Below are 20,630 nucleotides of genomic sequence, written 5' to 3' on the forward strand. Positions count from 1 at the left end.
CTCGGGCGGATAAACACGTGGCTGAGGAACTGGTGCAGGGGGCAGGGTTTCCAATTCTTGGATCATTGGGACCTATTTTGGGGCAGGTGGGACCTGTACAAGAGAGACGGGTTACACTTAAACTACAAGGGAACCAATATACTTGCAGGGAGATTTGCTAGTGTTATTGGGGAGCGTTTAAACTAGATTTGCAGGGGGGTGGGAACCAGAGTGCCAGAGCAGATAGTGGAGCAGGGGTCAAAAGACAGGTTAGTTCAAGCAAAATCACAAATGGAAGAGTAGAGTGTGGTGGAAGTAATATTTTGAGGTGTGTCTATTTCGATGCCAGGAGTATTGTGGGGAAGGCAGATGAGCTGAAGACGTGGATAGACACGTGGAAATATGACATTATAGCCATTAGTGAAACTTGGCTACAGGAGGGGCAGGACTGGCAGCTCAATGTTCCAGGGTTCCAATGTTTCAGGCGGGATAGAGGCAGAGGGATAAAAGGTGGGGGTTTGGCATTGTTGGTCAAGTGACACAATCCCCAAGGATCACTCTAAATCGTGACACAATCCCCAAGGATCATTCTAAATCGTTACACAATCCCCAAGAATGACTCTAAAAAGTGACACAATCTTCAAGGATCACCCTAAATAGTAACACAATCCCAAAGGATCACTCGAAATCGTGACACAATCCACATGGATCGTTTTAAATAGGGACACAATCCACAACGATCACTCTAAATCGTGACACAATCCCCAAGGATCACTCCAAATAGTGACACAATCCCCAAGGATCACTCTAAATAGTGACACAATCCCCAAGGATCACTCTAAATAGTGACACAATCCCCAAGGATCACTCACAATAGTGACAAAATCCCCAAGGATGACTCTAAATAGTGACACAATTCCCAAGGTTCACTCTAAATAGTGACACAATCCCCAAGGATCACTCTAAATGGTTACACAATCCCCAAGGATCACTCTAAATAATGACACAATCCCCAAGGATCACTCTAAATAGTGACACAATCCCCAAGGATCAATCCAAATGATGCCACAATCCACAAGGATCACTCTAAATAGTGACACAATCCCCAAAGATCACTCTAAATAATGACACAATCCACAAGGATCACTCTAAATAGTGACACAATCCCCAAGGATCACTCTAAATAGTGACACAATCCCCAAGGATCACTGTAAATGGTGACACAATCGTCAAGGATCACTGCAAATAGTTACACAATCCCCAAGGATCACTCTAAATAGTGACACAATCCACGAGGATCACTCGAAATAGTGAAACAAACCACAAGGATCACTCTAAATAGTGACACAATCCCCAAGGATCACTCTAAATAGTGACACAATCCCCAAGGATCACTCTAAATAGTGACACAATCCCCAAGGATCACTCTAAATAGTGACACAATCCCCAAGGATCACTCTAAATAGTGACACAATCCCCAAGGATCACTCACAATAGTGACAAAATCCCCAAGGATGACTCTAAATAGTGACACAATTCCCAAGGTTCACTCTAAATAGTGACACAATCCCCAAGGATCACTCTAAATGGTTACACAATCCCCAAGGATCACTCTAAATAATGACACAATCCCCAAGGATCACTCTAAATAGTGACACAATCCCCAAGGATCAATCCAAATGATGCCACAATCCACAAGGATCACTCTAAATAGTGACACAATCCCCAAAGATCACTCTAAATAATGACACAATCCACAAGGATCACTCTAAATAGTGACACAATCCCCAAGGATCACTCTAAATAGTGACACAATCCCCAAGGATCACTGTAAATGGTGACACAATCGTCAAGGATCACTGCAAATAGTTACACAATCCCCAAGGATCACTCTAAATAGTGACACAATCCACGAGGATCACTCGAAATAGTGAAACAAACCACAAGGATCACTCTAAATAGTGACACAATCCCCAAGGATCACTCTAAATAGTGACACAATCCCCAAGGATCACTCTAAATAGTGACACAATCCCACAGGATCACTCTAAATAGTGACACAATCCCCAAGGATCACTCTAAATAGTGACACAATCCCCAAGGATCACTCTAAATAGTGACACAATCCCCAAGGATCACTGTAAATGGTGACACAATTCCCAAGGATTACTCTAAATCGTGACTCAATCCACACGGATCACTCTCAATAGTGACACAATTCCCAAGGATCACTCTAAATAGTGACACAATTCCCAAGGATCACTCTAAATAGTGACACAATCCCCAAGTATCACTCTAAATCGTGACACAATCCCCAAGGATCACTCTAAATAGTGACACAATACCCAAGGATCACTCTAAATAGTGACACAATCCCCAAGGATCACTCTAAATAGTGACACAATCCCCTAGGATCACTCTAAATAGTGACACAATCCACAAGTATCACTCTAAATTGTGACTCAATCCCCAAGGATCACTCTCAATAGTGACACAAGTCCCAAGGATCACTCTAAATAGTGACACAATTCCCAAGGATCACTCTAAATAGTGACACAATCCCCAAGTATCACTGTAAATAGTGACACAATCCCCAAGGATCGCTCTAAATAGTGACACAATGCCCAAGGATCACTCTCGATAGAGACACAATCCCCAAAGATCACTCTAAATAGTGATACAATCCACAAGGATCACTCAAAATAGTGGCACAATCGCCAAGGACACTCTAAATAATGACACAATCCACAAGGATCACTCTGTATAGTGACACAATCCCCAAGGATCACTCTAAATAATGACACAATCCACAAGGATCACTCTAAATAGTGACACAATCCCCAAGGATCACGCTCAATCGTTACACAATCCACAAGGATCACTCTAAATAGTGACACAATCCACAAGGATCATTTTAAACTGTGACACAATTCACAAGGACCACTCAAATTAGTCACAAATTCTCCAAGGATCACTCTCAATATTGAAACAATCCCCATTGATCACGCAGAATAGTGGCACAATCCCCAAGGATCACTCTAAATAGTGACACAATACCCAAGGATCACTCTAAATAGTGACACAATCCCCAAGGATCACTCTAAATAATTACACAATCCCCAAGGATCACTCTAAATCGTGACACAATCCACGAGGATCACTCTAAATAGTGACACAAACCCCAAGGATCATTCTAAATAGTGACACAATCCCCAAGGATCACTCTAAATAGTGACACAATCCCCAAGGATCACTCTAAATGGTGACACAAACCCCAAGGATCACTCTAAATAGTGACACAATCCCCAAGGATCACTCTAAATAGTGACACAATCCCAAAGGATCACTCTAAATAGTGACACAATCCCCAAGGATCACTCTGAATAGTGACACAATCCCCACGGATCACTGTAAATGGTGACACAATTCCCAAGGATTACTCTAAATAGTGACACAATCACCAAGGATCATTCTAAATAGTGACACAATCCCCAAGGATCACTGTAAATAGTGACACAATCCCCAAGGATCACTCTAAATAGTGACACAATCCCCAAGGATCATTCTAAATAATGGCAAAATCCCCAAGGATGACTCTAAATAATGACACAATCCTCAAGGATCACTCTAAATAGTGACACAATCCCCAAGGATCACTCTCAATATTGAAACAGTCCCCAAGGATCACGCAGAATAGTGACACAATCCCCAAGGATCACACTATTTAGAGTCATCCTTGGGGATTGTGTCACTATTGTGAGTGATCCTTGGGGATTGTGTCACTATTTAGAGTGATCCTTGGGGATTGTGTCACTATTTGGAGTGATCCATGGGGATTGTGTCACTATTTAGAGTGATCGTTGTGGATTCTGTCACTATTTAAAACGATCCTTGTGAATTGTGTCACGATTTCGAGTGATCCTTTGGGATTGTGTCACTATTTAGGGTGATCCTTGAGGATTGTGTCACTTTTTAGCGTCATTCTTGGGGATTGTGTAACGATTTAGAGTGATCCTTGGGGATTGTGTCACTTGACCAACAATGCCACCCCCCCACCTTTTATCCCTCTGCCTCTATCCCGCCTGAAACATTGGAACCCTGGAACATTGAGCTGCCAGTCCTGCCCCCCCTGTAGCCAAGTTTCACTAATGACTATAATGTCATATTTCCACGTGTCAATCCACGCCTTCAGCTCATCTGCCTTCCCCGCAATACTCCTGGCATTGAAATAGACACACCACAAAAAATTATTTCCACCACACTCTACCCTTCCATTTGTGATTTTGCTTGAACTAACCTGTCTTTTGACCCCTGCTCCACTATCTGCTCTGGCACTCTGGTTCCCATCCCCCTGCAAATCTAGTTTAAACGCTCCCCAATAACACTAGCAAATCTCCCTGCAAGTATATTGGTCCCCTTGTAGTTTAAGTGTAACCCGTCTCTCTTGTACAGGTCCCACCTGCCCCAAAAGAGGTCCCAATGATCCAAGAATTGGAAACCCTGCCCCCTGCACCAGTTCCTCAGCCACGTGTTTATCCGCCCGAGCATCCTACTCCTGCCCTCACTGGCATGTGGCTCAGGTAGCAATCCTGAGATGACTACCCTCGGGGTCCTGCTTTTTAACTTCCTTCCAAGCTCTTTGTACTCACTCTTTAGGACCTCCTCACTCTTCCTTCCCACGTGTACCGACGTGTACCACGACATCTGGCTGATCACCTTCCCACTTTAGAACGCTGTGCACGTGATCAGAGACATCGCTGACCTTGGCACCCGGGAGGTAACAAACCATGCGGGAGTCTCTGTCCCGACCACAGAACCTCCTGTCCGTACCTCTGACCATTGAGTCCCCTATCACTACTGCTCTCCTCTTCTTCATCCCACCCTTTTGCGCTGTAGAACCAGACTCAGTATCAGAGTTCCGGCTGTCGCAGCTTGTCCCAGGTAAAGCATCTCCCACAACAGTATCCAATTCAGTATACCTGTTGTGGAGGGGTATGGCCACAGGGGAACCCTGCTCTGTCTGTCCTTTCACACTGCCATTTCCTCTCCTTACAGTAACCCAATTTCCTGTGCTCTGCCGCTTAGGTGTAACTATCTCCCTAAAGCTACTGTCTATAAACTCCTCATTCTCCCGAATTGGATGGAGGTCATCAAGCTCCTTCTCCAGTTCCCTAACACGCTTTGCTAGCAGCTGCAGCTGAAAGCATCTTTTGCAGGTGCTGTCGTCAGAGATACCGGAGGTCTCCCTGATCTCCCACATCCTGCAAGAGGAGCATTCCAACATCTTGCCTGGCATTTTTTTCTTACTCCTCAGCCTGCTCCTGTGGAACACAGAGGTGGACACAGGGACACAGCGAGAGAATCACAGATACACACAGGGACACACAGAGAGAGAATCACAGATACACACAGGGACACACAGAGAGAGAATCACAGATACACACAGGAACGCAGAGAAAATCACAGAAACACACAGGGACACAGAGAGAGAGAATCACAGCTACACACCAGGGCACACAGAGAGAGAATCACAGATATACGCAGGGAGACAGAGGGTGAATCACAGATACACACAGGGACACACAGAGAGAGAATCACAGATACACACAGGGACACAGAGAGAATCACAGATACACACAGGGACATACAGAGAGAGAATCACAGATACACACATGGACACAGAGAGAAAATCGTTGATGCACACAGGGACACAAAGAGGGAATGACACATACACATAGGAATCGCATGTGAAAATGGTATGGTGAATGGGAAATCTATTTGCACGGCGATTGTGGGAGTGCGGGAGATTCACAGATACAGACTGGGGAGAGAGACAGAATGCAACCGAGAGGCAAAGATGGACTGAGAGAAAAGCAAACACAGCTAACCACAGGTACAGAGGGGAACTAAAGTGTCACCCATCACATCTAATAAACATTAACCTCCTCCATCACCATTGTACAGGGACTGCAGTCTGTCACACTAACAAGATCCACTGCACGAACTCACCAAGACTCCTTCAACAGCACCTTCCTAACCAGTAAACACTATTCCTAGACAGAGCAGAAACTGAGAACATCACCAGCAGCATCACCTCCAATCCACACACCATGCTGACTTGGAACGCTATCACTGTTCCATTGCTGTCACTGAGTCAAATCCAGACACTTCCTCCACAACATCCAATGGACAGCAGCAATGTCAAAAAGCAGCTCACCATCACATTCTCAAAGGCAATATGTGATGGTTCATTCCTGCTGGCCTTGCAGTTCAGGAGGGATTTACTGGATTTGACTCAGCGACAGTGAAGAAACGACGAGATAGATTCCAAATCAGGATGGTGTGTGATTCGGAGATGAACTTTCAGGTGGTGACGTTGTAATGTTTCTCACATCCTTGTCCTTCCAGGTTACAGATTGGAGGTGTGTAAGGAGCCGTCACAGGAGGGAAATGCTTCTTCCCTGCAGTTTGTAGACAGTACACATTGCTGGAAACCTGCACAGAGGTGGACAGAGGGAATGTTTAAGGCGATATCCGCATCATTCATTCAGTTATCTTTGCTTTTAAAGAACTGTTCAGGGACAGAAAGGGAAAGAAAAACACAGATACACACAGGGACACAGAGAGAGAATCACAGATACACACAGGGACACAGAGAGAGAATCACAGATACACACAGGAACACAGAGAAAATCACAGAAACACACAGGGACACAGAGAGAATCACAGATACACACAGGAACACAGAGAGAGAATCAGAGATACACACAGGGTCACAGAGAGAGAGTGGGAGTGTGAATGTGAAAGTGGGAGTGTGAATGTGAGAGGGGGAGTGTGAATGTGAGAGTGGGAGTGTGAATGTGAGAGTGGGAGTGTGAATGTGAGGGGGGGAGTGTGAATGTGAGAGTGGGAGTGTGAATGTGAGAGGGGGAGTGTGAATGTGAGAGGGGGAGTGTGAATTTGAGAGGGGGAGTGTGAATGTGAGAGGGGGAGTGTGAATGTGAGAGGGGGAGTGTGAATGTGAGAGGGGGAGTGTGAATGTGAGAGGGGGAGTGTGAATGTGAGAGGGGGAGTGTGAATGTGAGAGGGGGAGTGTGAATGTGAGAGGGGGAGTGTGAATGTGAGAGGGGGAGTGTGAATGTGAGAGTGGGAGTGTGAATGTGAGAGGGGGAGTGTGAATGTGAGAGGGGGAGTGTGAATGTGAGAGGGGGAGTGTGAATGTGACGGGGGAGTGTAAATATGGGAGTGTTGATGTGTGTCGGGGTGTGCTGAGTTCAGGGGGGGGGGGGTTTGCGAGAGAGGGGAAGTGTTGAGGGGAGAGAGAGTGTGTGGAGGGGAGAGGTAAAGTTTACTGATTAGTCACAAATAAGGCGTACATTGACACTGCAATGAAATTGCTGTGAAATTCCCCGAGTTGTCAGACGCCGGCACCTGTACGGGTCAACTCACCTCGACAGTAAGTCTCTGAGACATTGCGAGGGGACTGGAGAACAACAGGAAACCCACGCAGACACGGGGGAAACACAGAGAGTGACCCAAGCCCGGAATTGAACCCGGGCACGTGACGCTGTGAGGCAGCAGTGCCAACCACTGTGCCACCGTGCCACCCCTGGGAGAGTGCTGAGGGGACAGGGAGAGGGTTGAGGGGAGAGGGAGAGGGTTGAGGGGAGAGGGAGAGTGTTGAGGGGAGAGGAAGAGGTTTGAGGGGCGAGGGAGAGGGTTGAGGGGAGAGGGAGAGTGTTCAGGGAGAGGGAGAGTGTTGAGGGTGGAGAGGGAGAGGGTTGAGGGGAGAGGGTTGAGGGGAGAGGGAGAGTGTTGAGGGGGAGAGGGAGAGTGTGGAGGGTGGAGAGGGAGAGTGCTGCGTGGAGAGGGTTGAGAGTGGAGGGGAGAGGGAGAGAGCTGAGGGGAGAGGAAGAGTGTTGAGGGGAGAGGTGAGTGTTGAGAGGGGAGAGCGAAAGGGTTGAGGGGAGAGCGAGAGGGTTGTGGGGTGAGCGAGAGGGTTGAGGGGAGAGCGAGGGTGCTGAGGGGAGAGGGAGAGGGTTGAGGGGAGATCAAGAGGGTTGTGGGGTGAGGGAGAGGGTTGAGTGGAGAGCGAGGGTGCTGAGGGAAGAGGATTGATGGGTGAGGGCGAGTGTTGAGGGGGAGAGGGAGCGTGTTGAGGGGAGAGGGAGCGGGTTGAGGCGTGAGGGAGAGGGTTGAGGGGGAGGGAGAGGGTTGAGGGGAGAGGGTTGAGGGGAGGGAGCGTGTTGAGGGGAGAGGGAGAGTGCTGAGGGGAGAGGGAGAGTGCTGAGGGGAGAGGGTTGAGGGGAGAGGGGGTGGGCGGAGGGGAGAGGGAGAGGGTTGAGGGGCGAGGGAGAGGGTTCAGGGGGGAGGGAGCGGGTTGAGGGGAGAGGGTTGAGGGGAGAGGGAGAGGGTTGAGGGGGAGGGAGAGGGTTGAGGGGGGAGGGAGATTGCTGAGGGGAGCGGGAGAGTGCTGAGGGGAGAGCGTGGGTGCTGAGGGGAGAGGTTTGAGAGTGGAGGGGAGAGGGAGAGTGCGGAAGGGAGAGGGAGAGTGTGGAGGGGAGAGGGAGAGCGTTGAGGGGGGAGAGGGAGAGGGTTGAGGGGTGAGAGAGAGTGTTTAGCGGGGAGGGAGAGTGCTGAGGGTTGAGAGTGGAGGTGAGAGGGAGAATGTTGAGGGTAGAGGGTGAAGGTTGAGGGGAGAGGGTTGAGGGCAGAGGGAGAGAGAGAGGGTTGAGGGGAGAGGGAAAGGGTAGAGGGGAGAGTGTTGAGGGGGAGGGAGAGGGTTGAGGGGAGAGGGAGATTGTTGAGGGGAGAGGGAGAGGGTGGAGGGGAGAGGGAGAGGGTTGAGGGGGAGAGGGAGAATGCTGAGGGGAGAGGGTGGGTGCTGAGGGCAGAGGTTTGAGAGTGGAGGGGAGAGGGACAGTGCGGACGGGAGAGGGAGAGTGTTGAGGGGAGAGGGAGAGTGTTGAGGGGTGAGGGAGAGGGTTGAGGGGTGAGGGAGAGGGTTGAGGGGTGAGGGAGAGGGTTGAGGGGAGAGGGGGAGGGTTGAGGGGGGAGAGGGAGAGGGTTGTGGGGAGAGGGAGAGTGTTGAGGGGAGAGGGAGAGGGTTGAGTGGAGAGGGAGAGGGTTGAGGGGAGAGGGAGAGTGCTGAGGGGAGAGAGTTGAGGGGGGAGGGAGAGGGGTGAGGGGAGAGGGAGAGGGTTGAGGGGAGAGGGAGAGGTTTGAGGGGAGAGGGAGAGGGTTGAGGGGAGAGGGAAAGGTTTGAGGGGAGAGGGAGAGTGCTGAGGGGAGAGGGTGGGTGCTGAGGGTAGAGGGTTGAGGGGAGAGCGAGAGGGTTGAGGGGAGAGCGAAAGGGTTGAGGGGAGAGGGAGAGGCTTGAGGGAGAGGGTTGAGGGGAGTGGGAGAGGGTTGAGGGGAGAGGTTGAGGGTTGAGGGGAGAGGGAGAGGGTTGAGGGGGGAGGGAGAGGGTTGTGGGGAGAGGGTTGAGGGGAGAGGGAGATTGCTGAGGGGAGCGGGAGAGTGCTGAGGGGAGAGCGTGGGTGCTGAGGGGAGAGGTTTGAGAGTGAAGGGGAGAGGGAGAGTGCGGAGGGGAGAGGGAGAGTGTGGAGGGGAGAGGGAGAATGTTGAGGGGGGAGAGGGAGAGTGTTGAGGGGGAGAGGGAGAGGGTTGAGGGGGTGGGAGAGTGCTGAGTGGGGAGGGTTGAGAGTGGAGGTGAGAGGGAGAATGTTGAGGGTAGAGGGAGAGGGTTGAGGGGAGAGGGTTGAGGGGAGAGGGTTGAGTGGAGAGGGAGAGGGTTGAGGGGAGAGGGAGAGGGTTGAGGGCAGAAGGAGAGGGAAAGGGTTGAGGGGAGAGGGAAAGGGTAGAGGGGAGAGTGTTGAGGGGGAGGGAGAGGGATGAGGGGAGAGGGAGAGTGTTGAGGGGAGAGGGAGAGGGTGGAGGGGAGAGGGAGAGTGTTGAGGGGGGAGAGGGAGAGTGCTGAGGGGAGAGGGTGGGTGCTGAGGGGAGTGGTTTGAGAGTGGAGCGGAGAGGGACAGTGCGGAGGGGAGAGGGAGAGTGTTGAGGGGAGAGGGAGAGTGTTGAGGGGAGAGGGAGAGTGTTGAGGGGTGAGGGAGAGGGTTGAGGGGTGAGGGAGAGGGTTGAGGGGAGAGGGAGAGTGTTGAGGGGAGAGGTTGAGGGTTGAGGGGAGAGGGGGAGAGTTGAGGGTGGAGGGAGAGGCTTGAGGGGAGAGGGAGAGGGTTGAGGGGAGAGGGTTGAGGGGAGTAGGAGAGGGTTGAGGGGAGAGGGAGAAGGTTGAGGGGAGAGGGTGAGGGCTGAGGGGTGAGGGAGAGGGTTGAGGGGAGAGGGAGGGTGTTGAGGGGAGAGGGTTGAGGGGAGAGGGTTGAGGGGAGAGGGAGAGTGTTGAGGGGAGAGGGTTGAGGGGAGAGGGAGAGGGTTGAGGGGAGAGGGAGGGAGTAGAGGGAGGGGGTTGAGGGGAGAGGGTTGAGGGGAGAGGGCTGAGGGGAGAGGGAGAGGGTTGAGGGGAGAGGGTTGAGGGGAGAGGGCTGAGGGGAGAGGGCTGAGGGGAGAGGGTTGAGGGGAGAGGGCTGAGGGGAGAGGGAGAGGGTTGAGGGGAGAGGGTTGAGGGGAGAGGGCTGAGGGGAGAGGGAGAGCGTTGAGGGGAGAGGGTTGAGGGGAGAGGGCTGAGGGCTGAGGGGGGAGGGTTGAGGGGTGAGGAAATGGAATGCATGATTATTAACTGTCCTTTGGTTCAATGGCAAACACATTCCTGAATGACAGTTTATTGGTGTGAATAATGGACAGCTTGAAATTCCACCTCCTGTTTATAATAATGCTGATCATATCCGATAGGGTCTGGTGATTTTAATGATGAATTCAATAATTCTGTATTTGAGAACTTCCTGCAAATGGAATATCAGAAAAGCAGCATAATACATATTTCTGGGATTGAGTGCTCTGTGCTGTGTTGGGGCTTTGAGAAAGTCACGTACTCGCTCCCGAAATGTATCTATAAAAACTCAGTGACTAACGTGTTGGTCTGGAAATGCAAAAGGTTTTTTCTTTACATGTTTGAACCTGCCTCACTGAGGTTCTGGTTTTTGACAATGTCCATCCAGATATTTTCTCTGGGAGGATATTTGACACTTCAGTCACGGTTTCATACGGAGCCAAGAGTTAGTTTTGGAAAAGCTGATTTATGTCCCTCCTGCAGGCTCAGAGTTAGTTTAAAATTATTAATTCAGCAAAGGACCTGCTAAAACTGACCGCTCAAACAACACAATGTGAAACAAATGTTATTCAGTCGGTCTCGGGGGCAATAAACTCGCTGGTGTCCAGGGAATTGGAAAGCGTCACAAACAACAGATGGAGCAAGTTGGCGTCAGGCTGTTTAACCACAGAGGAGACACAACCCAGATTGAAAATGTTCCTTTGTCAGCAAAGTTAAAGCTGCTGTTATAAAGTGTATAATACAACACAATCTAGGAGCCCGTGCGGGAGACAGACACTGGGACAGAGAACTTCAAACACTGTTCATCAACTCACAGAGAGAAAAAAAATCAACAAATAATTAAACACCCACCTCACTCAAGAAAAGCGTTGAGCATTCTGCCGTTCCAGTCTCTCCACTGAATTTTCTGTATCTCAGTCTGCTTGCTGTATCTCAGCCGCTAACACACTCTCCTTTAATTTCCAAGGTTCAAACAATCCGACAACTTCTGACCCGATTTTTCTCATTGCAGTCTGTTCCCGTCTCCTGCACGGAATTAAACAGCGGCGTTTACCTGTGTGTCTGTTTCCAGGGAATCAGCTTCTTCATCCTGCAACAGAATGGTCCTGGAAACAAACAGTGTCGGTTTTAAGTGGATAGCAGGTGAGGATCCGCCCCTATTGACAAAGGAAGTTAGAACCATAGAACCATAGAAAATTACAGCTCAGAAACAGGCCTTTTGGCCCTTCTTGTCTGTGCCGAACCATTTTATGCCTCGTCCCACTGACCTGCACTTGGACCATATCCCTCCACACCCCTCTCATTCATGAACCCGTCCAAGTTTTTCTTAAATGTTAAAAGCATTTACCACTTTATCCGGCAGCTCATTCCACACTCCCACCACTCTTTGCGTGAAGAAGTCCCCCCTAATATTCCCTTTAAACTTTTCTCCTTTCACCCTTAACCCATGCCCTCTGGTTTTTTTCTCCCCGAGCCTCAGCGGAAAAAGTCGAAGTCACTCTCCTTGTACTAGCGTTCAGGTGAAGAGCAGGTAATGTTTATTTTGACACTGAAATTTTTAAACATTACGTTTTAAATATGTTTAACACTTGTTTCAAATTCACTAAATTAAATTCTAATGCGTACAATTAAAATCCATCAAATTATCATTGGAACATCCTATCATTGTCCCTAGTTGAAAATGTAGCGACTGTTCCTTGGTAATATGTTTTTTAAAAAATATCTGAATCAGTTTGGAATGTATTCGAGGATTAGCGCCATTCCTACCACTCTCCCCTGTCCCCACCCCCACCCCAAAATCCCCAACGCCCCCAACGCCCCCAATCCCCAACGCCCCCAATCCCCAACGCCACCACCTCTCTCTGAAAACAGAAACCAACAGGCTACTGACGCACTGAGAGTGGAAATTCGAACTCATCATCATTTTAAATAGTCTTATTCTCTGACGTTGCCCCAAGTTCTTGATCCGCGCCTGTCCAAAAGGGGAAATATTACCTGAGAATTCTCCCTGCTCGATAGGAAAGTTTTATTTCGTTTATCGCTCGTTAATAATTTGTTTGATTGCAGAAACAAGGTGATGACATTAAATATCAGCAGAGGTTCGAGCGTTGGACAAATACATTCTGCTCCGACATTCCCATTTTTTTCATCTTACATCAAACATGTGTTCAGATTGTCGACAGTTTCGGATTTTTTTTGGCCTTTCTTCATGCATTAAACCTACATCTGGAGAGAATATAAACTGAATACATTCTCTTATTGAAAACTTAATTCGATCCTTAATAACAACCTCTGATTCAAAGCTCCAATCTATTCCATTAGTCTGTTCCCAGTAACTCTCATAGAGTTACAGAGTCAGTCAGCACATAAACAGTCCCTTCGGCCCATCATGTCCATGCTGGCCATCAATTACCAATCTGCAATCATCTCATTTACCAGCACTAGATCCGTATTGGATTATGCCTTGACTATTAAAGTGCTAGTCCAGGCGCCTGTTCCATATTCCCACCATTCTGTGTGTGAAATAACATTTCCTCATATCCCCTCTTAACCACTTTCCCCTCTCCATGTTCCCATGCCCACCTGCCAGAGACACATGAAGTAAAAGTTTACTTCATCGTCACTAGTAAGGCTTACGTTAACACTACAATTAATTACTGTGAAATTCCCCCAGTCGCCACACTCCGGCGCCTAATCGGGTCAATGAACTTAACCAGCACGTCTTTCTGACTGTGGGAAGAAACTGGAGCACTCGGAGGAAACCCAGGCAGTCACGGGGAGAACGTGCTAACTCCACACATACAGTGACAAACGCCAGGAATCTGAGCGGATTCCTTGGTGCTGTGACACAGCAGCGCTAACCACTGTGCCACGCTTCTGCCATTGGGAGAGATTCTGACAATATACCGTGTCTACCTTTCTGATAATTTTGTGTATCTCTATGAAGTTTTCCCTCAGCCTCCGTGCCTCCAGTGAAAGTGAACCCCGATTACCCTGTCTCTCCATAATGGCTGCAATTTCCCGTTCCAGACAACTCCTTGCTGAACCTCACTCTCAGCCCTCTCCAGTGGAATTATTCCATCCAAGAGTTTGGCGACCAGACTTTACACAATATTCCATCTGTGGATTAACTAATGATCTGAGATGGGCCTGGACCCCACTGCTCCTATAGCCTGTGTCTTGGATAATGAAGGCAAGCATTCAGTATGTCTTCTAAACTAACATATCTAGCAGCACCGGCTCCATCAGGGATCAATGGACTTGCACCCCAGGTTCACGTTAGTCCTCAGTACTCCCTGCTGCCATTCTTGAATAAAGGGTTCACATTAGATATCCCACGGTCACTTCGGCGAAGATGTCGATATCTCCCTCAGTGTGTCCCTGCAATCTCCCTCCGTGACTTCCACAGAAGACTGAGGTATAATTGCTTCAGGCCCTGGGGGTTTATGCACCAATATTCCCGCTAACACATCCAATCCCTCCTTCTTATTGATCTTAACGTGTTCTTGAATCTTACTGTTCCTGCTGAAATCTCCAGGTTTAAAATGTTTCCCCCTCTGTGTATAAAGATGAAAAAATAATGTTCGGCCTCAACCACGTCCTCTGACTCCTCGCACAGAGGTTCCTTTGTGCTCTGATGGGCCCCACTTTTCCCTGGTCATCCTCTCGCACCCAACATACTGAGAAAATGCCTTGCGGTTTTCCTTAGTGTGGTCTGCCAATTATATGTTGTGGCCCCTCTTTTCCCTCCTGATTGGTTTTTCAGCAGCTTGCTGAGACCCTCCCTCATTTTGCGTGCTCTGCACATACCACTTACTCCTTTTCCTCCCTTTTATGGAACCCTCGATACCTCTTGACTTCCAGGATTCCCTGGACTTGCCGAACTTACTCTTCACTCTGAGAGAAAACCAACGGGCCCTGCATTTTCACTCTGGCACTTTAATAGACATCCATTTTCCAAATATATATTGACCTGTAGGGAACTGATCCCAGTCTACGTTTGCTGGAAACTGTCTTATGATATTGAAATCGTCTTTCCCCCAATTCAAGTACTTGTTCACTGAACTCTCTTTATTCCTTTCCATATAACTGAGAAGCTGAGAGATTTCTGGCCATTGTTCCTAAAATGCCCGCCTCCTGACACTGCGACCAATTGCCTGGCTTCATGCCCTTTGATTAGGTCTGGGACAGCACTTGCCCCATTCCAAACTGATTCAGAAATTTTAAAAAGCATATTACCAGTGAACAGTCGCTACATATTCAACAAGGGACAATGATAGGATGTTCCAATGATAATTGGATGGATTTTAGTTGTTCGCATTAGAATTTAATATAATGAATTTGAAACAAGTGTTAAATGTATTCAAAACGTAATGTTTAAACATTTCACTGTCAACGTAAGCATTTCCTGCTCTTCACCTGAACGCTAGTATAAGGAGAGTGACTTCAACTCCCTTTGTCAATAGGGGCGGATCCTCACCTGCTATCCATTTAAAATCGGCACTGTTTGTTTCCAGGACCATCCTGCTGCAGGATGAAGAATCTGATTCCCCAGAAAACAGACACACAGGTAAACGCCGCTGTTTGTTTCCAGGACCATCCTGCTCCAGGATGTCGGACCTGCTTTCCCTGCAAACAGACACAACGGTAAACGCAATTCAGGTTCAATTCAGAGCATTAGACATGGTCCCATAATTCACCTTCAGACTACATCGCCCACAAGATTGCGCCCATCAAACACTTACAAGGATAAGCTCCCTCGACATTGTCCACCAACTGCAATGAGTGCAGAGGTAGCACAGGCTGAGATACAAAGATATTGTCCTTCTGCACAGTCCAAACACTAAACTTCAGTGCAGTTGTAGTAAAGTCTCTCAAACTCCAAATCACCCTGAGTGAGCAGTATGTACACTGCACCCCCCTGAGTCTCTGTCATCTTTAAATCTCTGTCTCTCCATTGAAATATTCATGTGGGACAACTATCCATTGTGCCAGTCGCCATCTTCATTTTTTGTTTCAGATCATTTTCAAGCTGCCTTTCCCCCGTTGGCCGTGTTCCTTTAATTCTCAAAACCGGACTTTGACACAAGGCCCTAAAATCCTTGCAACCAGTCGCCATACTACAGGGACTGGAAAGAGAATCCGGAACGGATCTCACTGAGGATTGGCCATATCCAATTTTATAAGATGATGCGACAGCGTGGCGACTCTTTGCGAGCTCTGCACGATATGATTAGAATGGATAACCCGCAAAACAATACTTCACATCAACCAATCAGATCAGTGACCACCCTTGCAGCACATGTTCAGAAGTGGAGGTGTTCGCTGATATCTGTACAATCTTCAGCATCATTTGTGAATCATTAGATGCTGAAACAGTGCGTGTCCAAATGCAGAAAGACCAGACCAGTTTCCAGGTCTGGTAGTCACTTCAGAAACAGAATCCGTGCGAGAAAATCAATAAAGATTAAACACTCACCTCAACCAACAGAAGAGTGGAACGTTCTGCTTTCCCGGTCTGGACACTGAATCCTCTGAATCTCAATCTGTGTGTAATACCTCAGCCGCTGGTGCACTCTCCCTTAATGTCCAAGGTTCAAACAATCCGACAGTTTATGACACCGTTTTCCAGAGTTCTGTCTTTTGCCGCCATCTGAAGCAGCGGCGTTTACCTGCCTGGCTGTTTGCAGAGTCATGATGTGGAGATGCCGGCGTTGGACTGGGGTAAACACAGTAAGAAGTTTAACAACACCAGGTTAAAGTCCAACAGGTTTATTTGGTAGCAAAAGCCACACAAGCTTTCGGAGCTCCAAGCCCCTTCTTCAGGTGAGTGGGAATTCTGTTCACAAACAGAGCATATAAAGACACAAACTCAATTTACATGAATAATGGTTGGAATGCGAATACTTACAACTAATCAAGTCTTTAAGAAACAAAACAATGTGAGTGGAGAGAGCATCAAGACAGGCTAAAAAGATGTGTATTGTCTCCAGACAAGACAGCCAGTAAAACTCTATTTGGCCTCTGATATTCGGGTAAGCGTTCTCCAAGGCGGCCTTCGCGACACACGACAGCGCAGAGTCGCTGAGCAGAAACTGATAGCCAAGTTCCGCACACACGAGGACGGCCTCAACCGGGATATTGGGTTCATGTCACACTATTTGTAACTCCCACAGTTGCGTGGACCTGCAGAGTTTCACTGGCTGTCTTGTCTGGAGACAATACACATATTTTTAGCCTGTCTTGATGCTCTCTCCACTCACATTGTTTTGCTTCTTAAAGACTTGATTAGCAGTAAGTATTCGCATTCCAACCATTATTCATGTAAATTGAGTCTGTGTCTTTATATGCCCTGTTTGTGAACAGAATTCCCACTCCCCTGAAGAAGGGGCTTGGAGCTCCGAAAGCCTGTGTGGCTTTTGCTACCAAATAAACCTGTTGGACTTTAACCTGGTGTTGTTAAACTTCTTACTGTGTTTGCAGAGTGACCATCATCTTCATCCTGCAGCAGATTTGTCCTGGAAAGAAATAAACATCGACTTTCAGCACAGCGGACAGCAGGTGGGGATCCGGCCCTATTGAAAATGGAAGGTGAAAACATACCAAAACAGCTATGATTCAGGACAAGAGCAAGTTTAAACATAGAAACATCGAGACAGCAGCAGGAGGAGGCCTTTTGTCCCTTCGAGCCTGCTCCGCATTTCATTTCGATCATGGCTGTTCTTCCAACTCAATAGTCTAAATCTCTCTTTAGTGCTTATTCAGATAGATTTAGAGAAAAGTCCACTGAATTTCTGTTATAAGAACTGTTTCCTTTAACTTGCAAATGTTCTTAATAACACTAAGTTTGAACCTGCGAACAAGTCCGTGTCCTTTGATTGTCTCGCAGCAGCACCTGGGTAAAGGCGTTTTTCAGCAACAAACTGGTGGAAAGTCTGTCTGTGAGTTGCCACTGACAACACATGTTTCCAGAATCTGAACAAATCTGGATTCTGTGTCGGCTAAAGGCAGTTCTTCCCCCGTTCTTTAAACAGGAATTAAATCACATCACAACAAAATAACACAGAAAGCTGGACCTTCAAAAACAGGTCAAACCAAATCCGCCGATACAGCAACACAGAAAGCGATTCTGTTCCAGGATCAGTCAACAGACCTGGGAATAAACATAGATGCAAAAGGATGTCAGGTGGTTCAAATGGGTGTCCATGGACTGGTGGAAGGGGTTTCAGTGGAACGAATAAACACACACAAGATTGGAAGGCAGGTGATGGGATAGGCGAAGGCAGACATTTCACCAACATGTGAGTGACAAAACACTTCGATGAACACGTCTTCAGAAAATGTCCATAATCCTCCATTACAAACAATACACGTTCAAATGGAATGCATTATTATTAACTGTCCTTTGGTACAATGGCAAACACATTCCTGAATGACAGTTTATTGGTGTGAATAATGGACAGCTTGAAATTCCACCTCCTGTTTATAATAATGCTGATCATATCCGATAGGGTCTGGTGATTTTAATGATGAATTCAGTAATTCTGTATTTGAGAACTTCCTGCAAATGGAATATCAGAAAAGAGGCATAATACATATTTCTGGGATTGAGTGCTCTGTGCTGTGTTGGGGCTTTGAGAATGTCACATACTCGCTCCCGCCGAAATGTATCTATAAAAACTCAGTGACTAACGTGTTGGTCTGGAAATGCAAAAGGTTTTTTCTTTACATGTTTGAACCTGACTCACTGAGGTTCTGGTTTTTGACAATGTCCCCCCAGCTATTTTCTCTGGGAGGATATTTGACACTTCAGTCACGGTTTCAACCGGAGCCAAGAGTTAGTTTTGGAAAAGCTGATTTATGTCCCTCCTGAAGTCTCAGAGTTAGTTTAAAATTATTAATTCAGCAAAGGACCTGCTAAAACTGACCTCTCAAACAGCACAATGGGAAACAAATGTTATTCAGTCGGTCTCGGGGGCAATAAACTCGCTGGTGTCCAGGGAATTGGAAAGCGTCATAAACAACAGATGGAGCAAGTTGGCGTCAGGCTGTTTAACCACAGAGGAGACAAAACCCAAATTGAAAATGCTCCTTTGTCAGCAAAGTTAAAGCTGCTGTTATAAAGTGTATAATACAACACAATCTAGGAGCCCGTGCGGGAGACAGACACTGGGACAGAGAACTTCAAACACTGTTCATCAACTCACAGAGAGAAAAAAAATCAACAAATAATTAAACACCCACCTCACTCAAGAAAAGCGTTGAGCATTCTGCCGTTGCGGTCTCTCCACTGATTTTTTGAATTTCAGTCTGCTTGCTGTATCTCAGCCGCGAACACATTCTCATTTAGCTTGGAAGGTTCAAACAATGTGGTTGCAGGGATGGTGTCGGAGGGAGGGTTTCAGCTATGTGGATAATTGGAACACTTTCTGGGGAAGGTGGGACCTGTACCAACAGGACGGGGTGCACCTGAACCAGAGGGGCAACAATATCCTGGGAGGGAAATTTGTTACGGCTCTTCAGGGGGGTTTAAACTAATTTGTCCAGGGGGTGGGAAAAGGAGTGGTAGTCTGGAAGTCAGTGTTGAGGGTAGTGAGGTATTGGGGAAGGTATCAAGGTCAAGGGTGGGTACCAGTAGACAGGAAGGCGGGTTGAAGCGTGTCTACGTCAATGCAAGGAGCATCCGGAACAAGGTAGATGAACTTGGGGCGTGGATTGGTACTTGGGACTACGATGTTGTGGCTATTACGGAGACATGGGTAGAACAAGGACAGGAATAGTTGGACGTTCGGGGTATAGATGTTTCAGTAAGTGTAGGGAAGCTGGTAAAAGAGGTGGAGGAGTGGCATTGTTAATCAAGGATAGTTTAACGGCTGCAGAAAGACACTTCGAGGGGGATCTGTATACTGAGGTAATATGGGCTGAAGTTAGAAATAGGAAAGGAGCGGTCACGTTGTTAGGAGTTTTCTATAGGCCCCCAAATAGTAATAGAGATGTGGAGGAAGAAATTGCTAAGCAGATTATGGTGAGGTGTGGGGGTCACAGGGTCGTTATCATGGGGGACTTTAACTTTCCAAATATTGATTGGAACCTTTGTATGTCGAATAGTTCAGATGGGGCAGTTTTTGTGCAGTGTGTGCAGGAGGGTTTCCTGACACAATATGTGGATAGGCCGACAAGAGGTGAGGCCACATTGGATTTGGTAGTGGATACACACAGGGACACAGAGAGATAGAATCTCAGATACACACAGGGACAGAGAGAGAGAATCACAGATACACACAGGGACACAGAGAGAGAACCACAGATACACACAGGGACACACAGAGAGAATCACAGACACACACAGGGACACAGAGAGAAAATCACAGATACACATAGGGACACAGAGAGAGAATCACAGATACACACAGGAACACAGATAGAGAATCACAGATCCACAATGGAACACAGAGAGAGAATCACAGATACACACAGGGACACATAGAGAGAGAATCACAGATACACACAGGGACACAGATAGAGAATCACAGATCCACAATGGAACACAGAGAGAGAATCACAGATACACACAGGGACACACAGAGAGAGAATCACAGATACACACAGGGACACAGAGAGAGAGAAGCATAGATACTCACAGGGACAGAAACAAGAATCACATATTTACAAAGGAACAATGCTTGGGTATTATATTTACACACAGAGTAATGACGTGTGGCAGAATCACAGACTGAGAATCACAGACTGCCGTGCATATCACCAACAAGATCCACTGCAGGAACTCACCAAGACTCCTTCAACAGCACCTTCCTAACCAGTAAACACTATTCCTAGACAGAGCAGAAACTGAGAACATCACCATCAGCAACATCACCTCCAATACACACACCATGCTGACTTGGAACGCTATCACTGTTCCATT

The sequence above is a fragment of the Mustelus asterias genome, unplaced genomic scaffold, assembly GCF_964213995.1.
Source record: "Mustelus asterias unplaced genomic scaffold, sMusAst1.hap1.1 HAP1_SCAFFOLD_489, whole genome shotgun sequence".
Lineage (NCBI taxonomy): Eukaryota > Metazoa > Chordata > Chondrichthyes > Carcharhiniformes > Triakidae > Mustelus > Mustelus asterias.